Source organism: Agelaius tricolor, unplaced genomic scaffold (genome assembly GCF_023055355.1).
Source record: "Agelaius tricolor isolate 1412-34295 unplaced genomic scaffold, bAgeTri1.0.p SCAF_12, whole genome shotgun sequence".
Taxonomy (NCBI): domain Eukaryota; kingdom Metazoa; phylum Chordata; class Aves; order Passeriformes; family Icteridae; genus Agelaius; species Agelaius tricolor.
The window spans coordinates 13,854,888-13,864,382 of record NW_027269272.1 but is presented as its reverse complement, the minus strand read 5'-3'; positions in this window follow the sequence as shown (position 1 = coordinate 13,864,382).

Sequence of the window (9,495 nt, the reverse complement as noted above, 5' to 3'; positions counted from 1 at the left end):
TCCAGTGCTGGCTGTTTGCAATGCCTCTGGATGTGTGAATCTCTTCCCACGAGCAGTTGTGCCCTTTATTGCATTCCATCATCTCTTCTCTTCAGGAAAGGATGAAGAAAGTAGATGATAACTGTATTTTTAACCAGAATAAAATGAAAAACACCACAGCAACTTCTTTTTCAATTGGGTTCTTTCTGAAAAGGTGCATGTAAAATTGAATTTGGGTCTTCATCTCTCTGTTGAGTTCAGTCCATCTCTGGGATATGTAAGAGACAGATGTAATTTAATGTAATTTGGGAAAATCTCTTCACTTCCAGCAGATTTGTGTCTGGAATCCCAATAACAGAATTGTAACATGATGAACACTGTAACATGTACTCACTATAGAAATGTAATTTACAGGAACATCCAGTGAATAATAGACTTGATGACTAGAATTCTGTTTTCATTGAGCTGCTGCAAATAAAGAGGCTTCTTCACACCAGAATTGATTGAGGTGTCTGTAATGTGGAAAGGATTTCAGGGAGCAGGTTTCATTCTATTGCTTGTGTAAGAGCAAAGAGCTGTCATTAGGAAGGTGACTGGACTGGGAAATTCAATTGCTATAAAACCAAATAAATAGCTCTTCTAACAGCAATATTTATTAAAGTCACCAGTGGTCTAGTCAGAAAAAATAGTTTAAAACAAATTCTTTATTGGGAACTCAAAATTACCTAGACTTTAAAACTCTTTATATTTTAGTAAAACGTTTGGAATGATTCACGTCTGAACATTTTAGCTGTTGTTTTTTTACATTTTCAAGATATTTTATTTCTGTTGGCTGAAACAAGAAGAACAAAGTTATTTATTTTCTTTATTGAAAACTGCTTCTTGCATATATCCCCCTGCTTCTGCATCTCAAGAGCCAGGCTTGAGGAAAGTACCACAGGCTGTGAGATTTGTGCCATTCTGGTTCTCTTCATTGTACCCTTTTATGTTCATTTCTGATGCATTTTCCCACTGTTGATTCTTTCAGGAAATAGACTGGACTGTTGCACATAGAATATATCTGTGCATTTGCTTAGAAGCAAATGAATAATTCAGATGTAGAATTACTGGAAACCCAGATATGTCCTGGTAGCAATCTGATGTGAGTAAAGCTGATGATTTTCCTGAAGATAAGACAACTTACAAAAGTTATTTTTTAAAAACACTTCTTTTCAAAATACTCTCCTGCTACCATAAGGAGTATTTCAGTTCTATCCTGTTTATATATCCCTAAACTTTTTCTGAGAAAAGGGACCTAGAATTGATCCCAGGCCAATGCATCTGTGGTTTAGAAATTTTTATCCACTTTTTCTAAGATGAACTGTGTTTTCTGAGTGTGTTCCCTTCAATCTGGTCTGCTAAAATGAAAGTTACTGGGAAGTATTGAGGGAAGCAAATTTTGAAAAAAGACACATTTAATTCTCACTCTTTCTCTCTAGATCCCAAACCTTTTTAGCTGCAGGAAAAATGTTAGCTTCTGCTGTAGGAACAGGAAAGTATATTACTGTTGTCATCCACTTGCTGTGTGAGTCTAGAACACTCTGCTTGGGCCAGCAGAGTAATCTGTGTTTGTGTGTGTGAGAGGAGAAGAGAGCAGGAGAGGGTGAAATGCCATTTGGATCAAGTGAGGGAGGTCATTTGCAGACTTTTGAGCAGAGTGGTGCTAATATCCACAAGGTCTGCCTCTCCAGAGTGATGGAAATTTACGTTATTATTTTTTTCTGATGAGGTTTGTGAACAATTAAGGTATTTAATCTCTTTCCAGGAAGCTATATGCTTTAACTTCTAGTCTTCCTCAGCTACTATGCTTTAATTGAATCCCTCATAATCATCATAACAGCAAAAGGGGAGGCTGGAAAATATGAAGATTCTAAGGAAGCCAACGTTTCAAATCTCAGCATTTCCATAACACTTTAAAGTTTAACTGGTTTGATTTTTGATAGATAAATAGTAGATTTTTTTGCTTGGCTTCTACTGTGTAGGAAGCTGAACTGAATGAGAAGTCTGTGACATCATTTTCCAAAGTTTATAAAACAGGGCAATTATGTACTTATTTATATATGTACACTTGGTTGTGCTTGGCCATTAACAACATGTTATTTAACAACAGCTGGGTTGGGTTTGAGGGTTTGGACTTTACCATGCTCATTTCTCTGTTGTACTTCTGTCAAAAACCTGCTGGTTTTAAAGGCATGAAAGGCCCTCTTGATCAAGAACCTTTTCCTCTGCTTATGATGCCTTTCACCTGACTTGAGCAGGAGAGCCAAGAAGAGCCATCTTTTCAATACCTCCAAGAAATGTCAGGCTGGAGTAAAAGTCTACCACTTACAAGCTGGCAGGTGTTTGAGGTCCTTTATTTGTCAGACATGTTGCTGTGATTTTGGAAATCAGCCCTTTTCCCTCAGGCCTATATGCTTTACTTTTTAATAGTTTTGTTTTATCCCAGACACAGATACCAATTAACTTGTGTTTGCCACTTAAATTTGGCCTGTGAATCTTCACCCCTACTGCATGATCATGGCCATGTTCTTTCTGGGAAGTGGCAGCAAAATGTTATATTTAAAATGTGTTTTCTAAAATTATGCATGCCTTAAAATATAATATTACACAGATGGTGCCATTCAAAAGATTATTTTTATGAAATTCAGCACAGGACAGTGAACACTGAATGTGGTCATGATCCAAAGTCTGTGAAGTTTGGCTCCCATTTCTAGCACTGGCAGTCCTGTCTGTTTGAGATTCAGCTCTGATCTCCACACAATGCCAAACAATCATCATTTATGTGTCAGGTTTAAGAAAGCAGAATTTGAACCAACAAATTATTCCTGAGAAAGGAATCATGTTTAAATTCCTTAGAGCTGGAAGCAGTGATGATGACAGTGAAGTACATTTGGATGGGCCATGTGATTTGTTCTTAATAGGTGATGCTGTTAGTGGGGAGCACACTGTAGCCCTTCATTTTTCCTTCCCCTGAGTAAATCCAGCTCAGTTGAAGCAACCTTTATGTAAAAATTATGTTCAGAGTAGAATGGAGTTAAAATTTGAAAGGAACATATCATGCTGAAATAGAGAACCTAAGTTATGAAATTGGTGACTATTTTTTATGTGGTTCTTTTGTTGTGCAGCAGAAAAGGAAAGTTTAGGCACTTCCTCTTGACATGTTAATGATGCAAGGCTCTTGTAGGTCAAAAGAATTATCCCATTTAATTTTTAACTGATCATAAAATTATCAGTTTCTGGGAAAGGCTGCAGTTATGGTAAAGCAAGATGTTTGCATTAGTCACCTTTGAAAATGAGGGTGGACTAATGTGTAATTAGTAATTTTTAAAATGTCATTTCTCAAAATGACAAACAAGACTTCCCATTGTGGTAAACTTAAATACAGTATGTATTCATAAACCCACATTTATACTTTAGAACCAGAAGAGACACAGAAATTGGTGTTTGAGCTGGCCTCTATTTCTAGTTGACCCTAATAATTGTGATTAAAATTTGATGGAGAGTGTATAGTGCTATCAGTGATAATTACTATGGGAAAAACTCTCTTCTCCAGCCTAACTGGAGAATGGGAAAGATTTAGAGGTCAGTTCTTACTTCTGGAGTTCTGCAAATTTACCAAGAATTATTGCTAGAAGACCCTCCTGACACTATTTACTGTGTTCTTTGAGCTAAACAGAAGCATAAATAAATGTGTTTTCCTCTCTCTGCAGTTTGGAGAAAACACTATTTTCTAGTTAGCAGGGAGCTTTGCTGTTTCTGAAAAAGAAATGTAATCAACAGAAGAGTAAAAGATGGTGTTCTTAACACAGAGTTACACAAAACCAGAATTTCTACCTCTTCTCATCAGAGCAGTTCAGAGTGGGATGATAATTATTGGAATTATGGCTGAACACCAGTGTTCCAGGCACATATTGCTCATCAGCCTAGCCCTGCCCAGTTGCTGTGGGATGAACAGGCAGTGCAGAAGTGTTATCATCACCTCACAGGGGAATTAGGCTGTTTAATCACACAGTCACTTGATGGAGAGCCTCTGAATGCTCATGGCACAGTGAAAATTCAGTCTCCTTATTCCCTCAGCCCCAGAGCAGTGCTGTCTGCAAAGCACTGGGGTCTGAGAATCAGCACTTTCTATTAAAATTATTATAAATAGAGCAAGCATTTTATGGAGTAAGAGAAAAAGCAGCTAAAGTCCAGTACTCACCAGGCTGATAATGTTAAAAACAGGTGCAAGTTTCCAATAAGGAGTAGTGTTTGATCTACTGGAGACATAACTCTTCCTTGAAAATCTGTCACTTCAATCAAAAGCTAATCAAAGTGGCCAGTGTGCTGCTGAAAGGATGTGTGTGAGCTGCAGAGCCATAGAGCTTGACTCTTCATTGTCTTATGGCACTGCTCACACCTCTAGATGGACAAAATACAATATCCTGGCAGAGGAAAAATTGGAGGCAATTAATACCTAATGCAAACACATATAAATAGCTAAAAGATGGGAGCTACTATTTTTCAGGTATTCCTCACATTTCAACATATGTTTGTTCTGAACTGGAGCAAATAGTTGGCCCCTCTTGTGAAGGGAAAAGTTTGGAAAAGACATCCCTGGAATGACTGGGTTGATTTGAAAGGTGATAGTTTAAATCTTGTACATGTTGTGGGTAAATGTAAGATGTGATTATGTGTTTATGCATGCTATGTCATTAGGACACCATGAAAACTAAGGAATATGTTATAAAGACATCATTTCATGATTGAAGCAACTGATCAGAATGATTCTATCATTGTACAAACAAAATTAATGAGAATTTATCTTTTAGTGTTTCTGTGCATGTCAAATACTTGTTTAAATAGAAGACAACTGGCATAAAAATATGAACTTTTAATAATCACCTTGGATCTATCACACTGTTTTTAAAAGGGATTTTTTTCCTTTCCTGCCTCCTATGGAGAGCTCAAAAAGTATCCATGCTCTGTCTGAAATACAAAAACCAAAGTCCTAGTGTGTAAGACTGGTGTTTACATTTTTTTCCAAACCTGTGAGTTTAGATCAGTTTGCAATTTTCAGACACTCCACCAGTTTGGAGTGTTTGCATTGGAACCAGAGCTCTGGTTTTGCTCCAAATTTCATAGCATTAATTCTCCCAGAGATTCACAGTTTCACACATGGAGTGTGCTGGGGGAGCTGCAGGGTGACCAGGCTGTGGCAGGAGCTGCCAGCTCTGCACACACAGGAGCTCCCTGGCTGCTGGGCTGGGGGAAATGACCCTGCTGGCTGTCCCCTTCCTCCCTGTCCCTCCATGTCACAGAGGGTGCTGTGGCTGGGGGAAATGACCCTGCTGGCTGTCCCCTTCCTCCCTGCCCCTCCATGTCACAGAGGGTGCTGGGCTGACAGAAATGACCCTGCTGGCTGTCCCTTTGCTCCCTGCCCCTCCATGTCACAGAGGCTGCTGGGCTGACAGAAATGTTGGGGCTGTGTAAGAAACCCAGGGAAAGCTGCTGGGGCAGGGTGGGGAGATGACACTAATTAGTGGTGCTAACTGCCTGCTTGGAGTTGTTGTCTTTCACAATTAATGAATGTCTTGAAGACCTACTTATTTATGCTAATTTTGGTTTTAATGGTGCTAAGGACATCTCTCTATGATTACATATGATTTAGCAGTCTAATTTCAGTGGCTGCTTTTTTTTTTGTCTAAATCTTGGCCAGCCCATGCTGTCATCCCTGCTTGTAAGCCATTATCTGAGTGTTCTCGAACAGCCTGGCCAGGCCAGGGTGTGCCTTTGGCACTCTGATTTCATGGCTTTCGGATGTTATCTGTTTTCACTGCACATTTTGGGGGCTGAATTGTTTATCCAGACTCTGGCTGTTTTTCAAAAAAGTAAAAGTCGTTCCTAGGCAACCTTAATGAACAGTAAGAACATGTTAGTTTGTTCATAATTGAGATGACTTTAGCTTGTTTGTTGTGATGTTTGGTTTATTGCAGGGGTCTGGCTTAGCTTATTGACAGTGAACTGTGTAAATATGAGGATGAGAACAACAAACCCCCAGAGGATCACAGAATTGTTATTAGGGTTTTTTTTTATCATTAAAGGTTTTTTGTTGGATAGGTTTATACTGTGAAGCTTTTAGCAGCAGAGTAACACTTAGAATGCTTTGCTTTTTAGAAAACATGAATTACATAAGGTGAATTACAATTTCCTAAAGCCTTAATGCTTCTACAAAGAAATAGAAAAATGTATAGATATGTAAACATATCCCTAATAAACTTACCTGTATTCTCTGTACACTTATGAAAACATAAGTAAAATAGACATGTTTTGTATTATAACTGCCATTCAAATTTTTTTTTCTCTAAAAAAATTCTCTAGTTTTGCATTTTTGTGGTGATCCTTTATTAGCAGGAGCTTGGACTACTAGGCTTATGAGGGGAATGCTGGTCCTAATGACTGATGCTCTTAATTTTCTCCTCAAAAAGGGCCAGGATCACCCTGTCAGATGGTGCAATCAGCAGTATTAGATATTGAAGTCATCCAATGCACCATCTCAATGTGTTGAAATATTATTAAAATCAAAATACTAGCAGGGACATATACATCTTTTCCAAAAAAGGTACTGATTGAAATACATGGGCTTCTTACAGGTCACCGGCAAGTGAGGCTCTATTTATGAACATATTTAATCAGTAAACTCAGTTTTTGGAAGAGTCTGGGGAACAGAGTATTGTTGCTGCCATTCCCAGTTTATATTCATTCCACAACATGTTCTCCTGACCTATCTGCAAGTATTTGGAGGCATTTTCTGAAGGAAGAGCTAACACAGCCCAGCTGGAGCAGTGCTGTAGCACTGAAGGAATGTAGAGTGCTTTGAATAATTGGTGAAGAACATACTTATTACCTCCCTGTTGTGGCATGTTAACTCCACAACATAAGCACCTATAAATCATAGGGAGTAGACACTGCCTTATAGACCTCTCTCTGGAAGTGCCAGGTACATGTCTTTGTTCATATTTCAACAAACTGTTTATAGGCATCAAGATTCCACATGCTTTTCAAGAACTGCTTTTCTTTTTTGTTGTTGTTTTCAGTGTTGGAGTCTTTGTACACAGGGCTATAACCACAAGAGATTTACTTCAGCATTAGGGAAAGTCGACTGGAAACCATGACTGTTCTGGCTTAATTACATTAAGCCAAAAAAAGAGAATCTATACAGGAAAATGTAGCTATGTGACATAATAACTCTTTATCAAGTCACAGAATCAGCAACATTCTTGGTAATTTGCCTTGTATCTGAGCAACATGAGATGGCAGACTATACTTTGTTTTTATTCTTTATTTTAGAGCTAAAACACAGCATTCTTTCTCTCACAGAACATACATTGTTTCTAGTTTTCCTATTTATTTCTATAGGCCTGTTATAAAAAAAAAAAAAAAAAGGCAGTTCTAATTTGGAGTGAAGTGCTGCTAGGAGGAAAATGTAGGGTTTTGTTTACCTGGAAGTTACAACTGTAGTGAGCTGTCCAGAGCTGCACGTGGAGAAGCTGGCAGGGCAAGAGTTATCTGACATATCTGGCAGGTCTCACTTTCACTGCAAGCTTGGATGGTTCACAGGATCCAGAATATAAGAAATGTTATAAGATATTCTGGATATAAAAATATCCAAAATATAAGAAAGTCACAGAGATGGGAGGAGGACCATTCGTTGCCTTACTGGGTAGATTGTGTACAATGGGTTTCAAACTATGAAATGATGCCTTGCAATCCAGGGTGGGAGTCTGCCTGTGTGTACCCAAGTACCAGTAGCACCCAAGGAGAGATTTTCATAGCTGGGGAAAGAATCTTGCCACCTTCTCTGTGTTTATTATGCTGTGTCTGAGGCAGGGATGAGACAGGAATGGTATGCTGAATGCAGCTTGGCCCAGGAATCGGTGTGGTCAGCCTCTGGATGTTAGGATAACATTGCTCCTGGCCAGGCTGCTCCAGGGCAAAGCAGGACCTGCTTGTGCATTCCTTGAGCTTTCATCCCTAAGCATCTTGATTAGGGGGCCTTCTGCACCAGCTTGTCTCTCTGCCTTTTCAAAAGGACATTCCACTTTGTAGCAGTGATCACATCCCTTCTCTTGCATTGCATTTTCTCTCCTGTGATCTGTGTTTGTCTGCTTTTTGTTGCTCATGATGTTGCTGCCTTTGCACCTGTGACCCTTTTTACTGAGGGAGGTCTTACAGGATTTGTCTATCTCTTTGTGTTGTTTTGGTATCCTTCCTGCTTGTGTGGATAAAGTAAAATCATTGTTTGTTTATTTTTAAGAGCTATTTGGAAAAATCATTAGCATTGTGGAAAAGCCCACAATAATCAGGAAATGAAGGAGAAGGAAGAAAAGCAATTTAGAAGCAGATATTTTGCCTGATTCTTTGTATTCTCAATTTAAAAAGCCATTTTATTTTATTTTTTTGTTTTCTATATTTTATTTAATTTTTAATTTTAATTTTTATTTTTTATTTTTATTTCCTTATCATTTTATTTTTATATTTTTATTTTATTTTTCTATTTTATTTTATATTTTTTATTTATTTTATTTTATTCTTTTATTTTATTTTAGTGCACCAGTATCCTAAAGCAGCATTAAGGTCTCCAACTCTTAAATTACTTTTTGAAGTGCTCAGCATTTTCTTCTATATTATTTCTCAGAAATGAGCACAGCTGAATCCTAAAGCCCAATTTAGGGTGGTTCAGGCTGAAAATTGGTAGCAAATACCAGTGTCAGGTATTTGTTTCCAGATGTATTAAATCAAGACCAATGAAAAGAAAATGGCTTGGAGAGTTTTAGCTTGGTGGTAATGTCCTTTCTTGGAGATACAGACTCTCTGCTATGAAGAGGTCAAAGAGGTAATGTCTGTAAAATAAAGTGACAGAAGCATTATTGATCATAGCTGGGATTAGGGATAGGTGTCTGTAGCTTGCTTGTAGTAGGGAAGCTCATAGGAAAGAGTTCATCACAGTGGAATTGGATATTATAATAAGAACTCAAGAGTTTAGGAGATCGTTTTGCTTGTTGAGTCAGACCAGAAAGTCCTGATCCAGAGGTTCAGCAAATCAGAAATTATTATGATTTGTTTTTTCTCACCTTAACTATTTTTTTCTTTTAACTTTGCTGGAGCCTCAATGCATACAATTTTCTGTTATCTCCAAGATTCACTCTGAGTCTTTCTTGCAAATATTTGTGATTTGTTTGTTTATTTGATTTTGTTTTGTTTGGCTTTATTTTGGTGGAGTTGTGTTGTTTTGGTTTTTTAATTGCATTCCTTTATCATCTAAAGTATGGCTTAGAAGAAAACAATCTGCTTTGAGGGAAGCCCTTAATTCTGTTTAGGGTAAGGGAAAGTGGTATGATGAGAATTAATTAGCCTTACTAGTCAAAGTTATAAGTCAGAATTGAAGTGCTGCTGCAGGCAAAACTGAATTCAGGAAAACAAAATTGGCAGAAACAA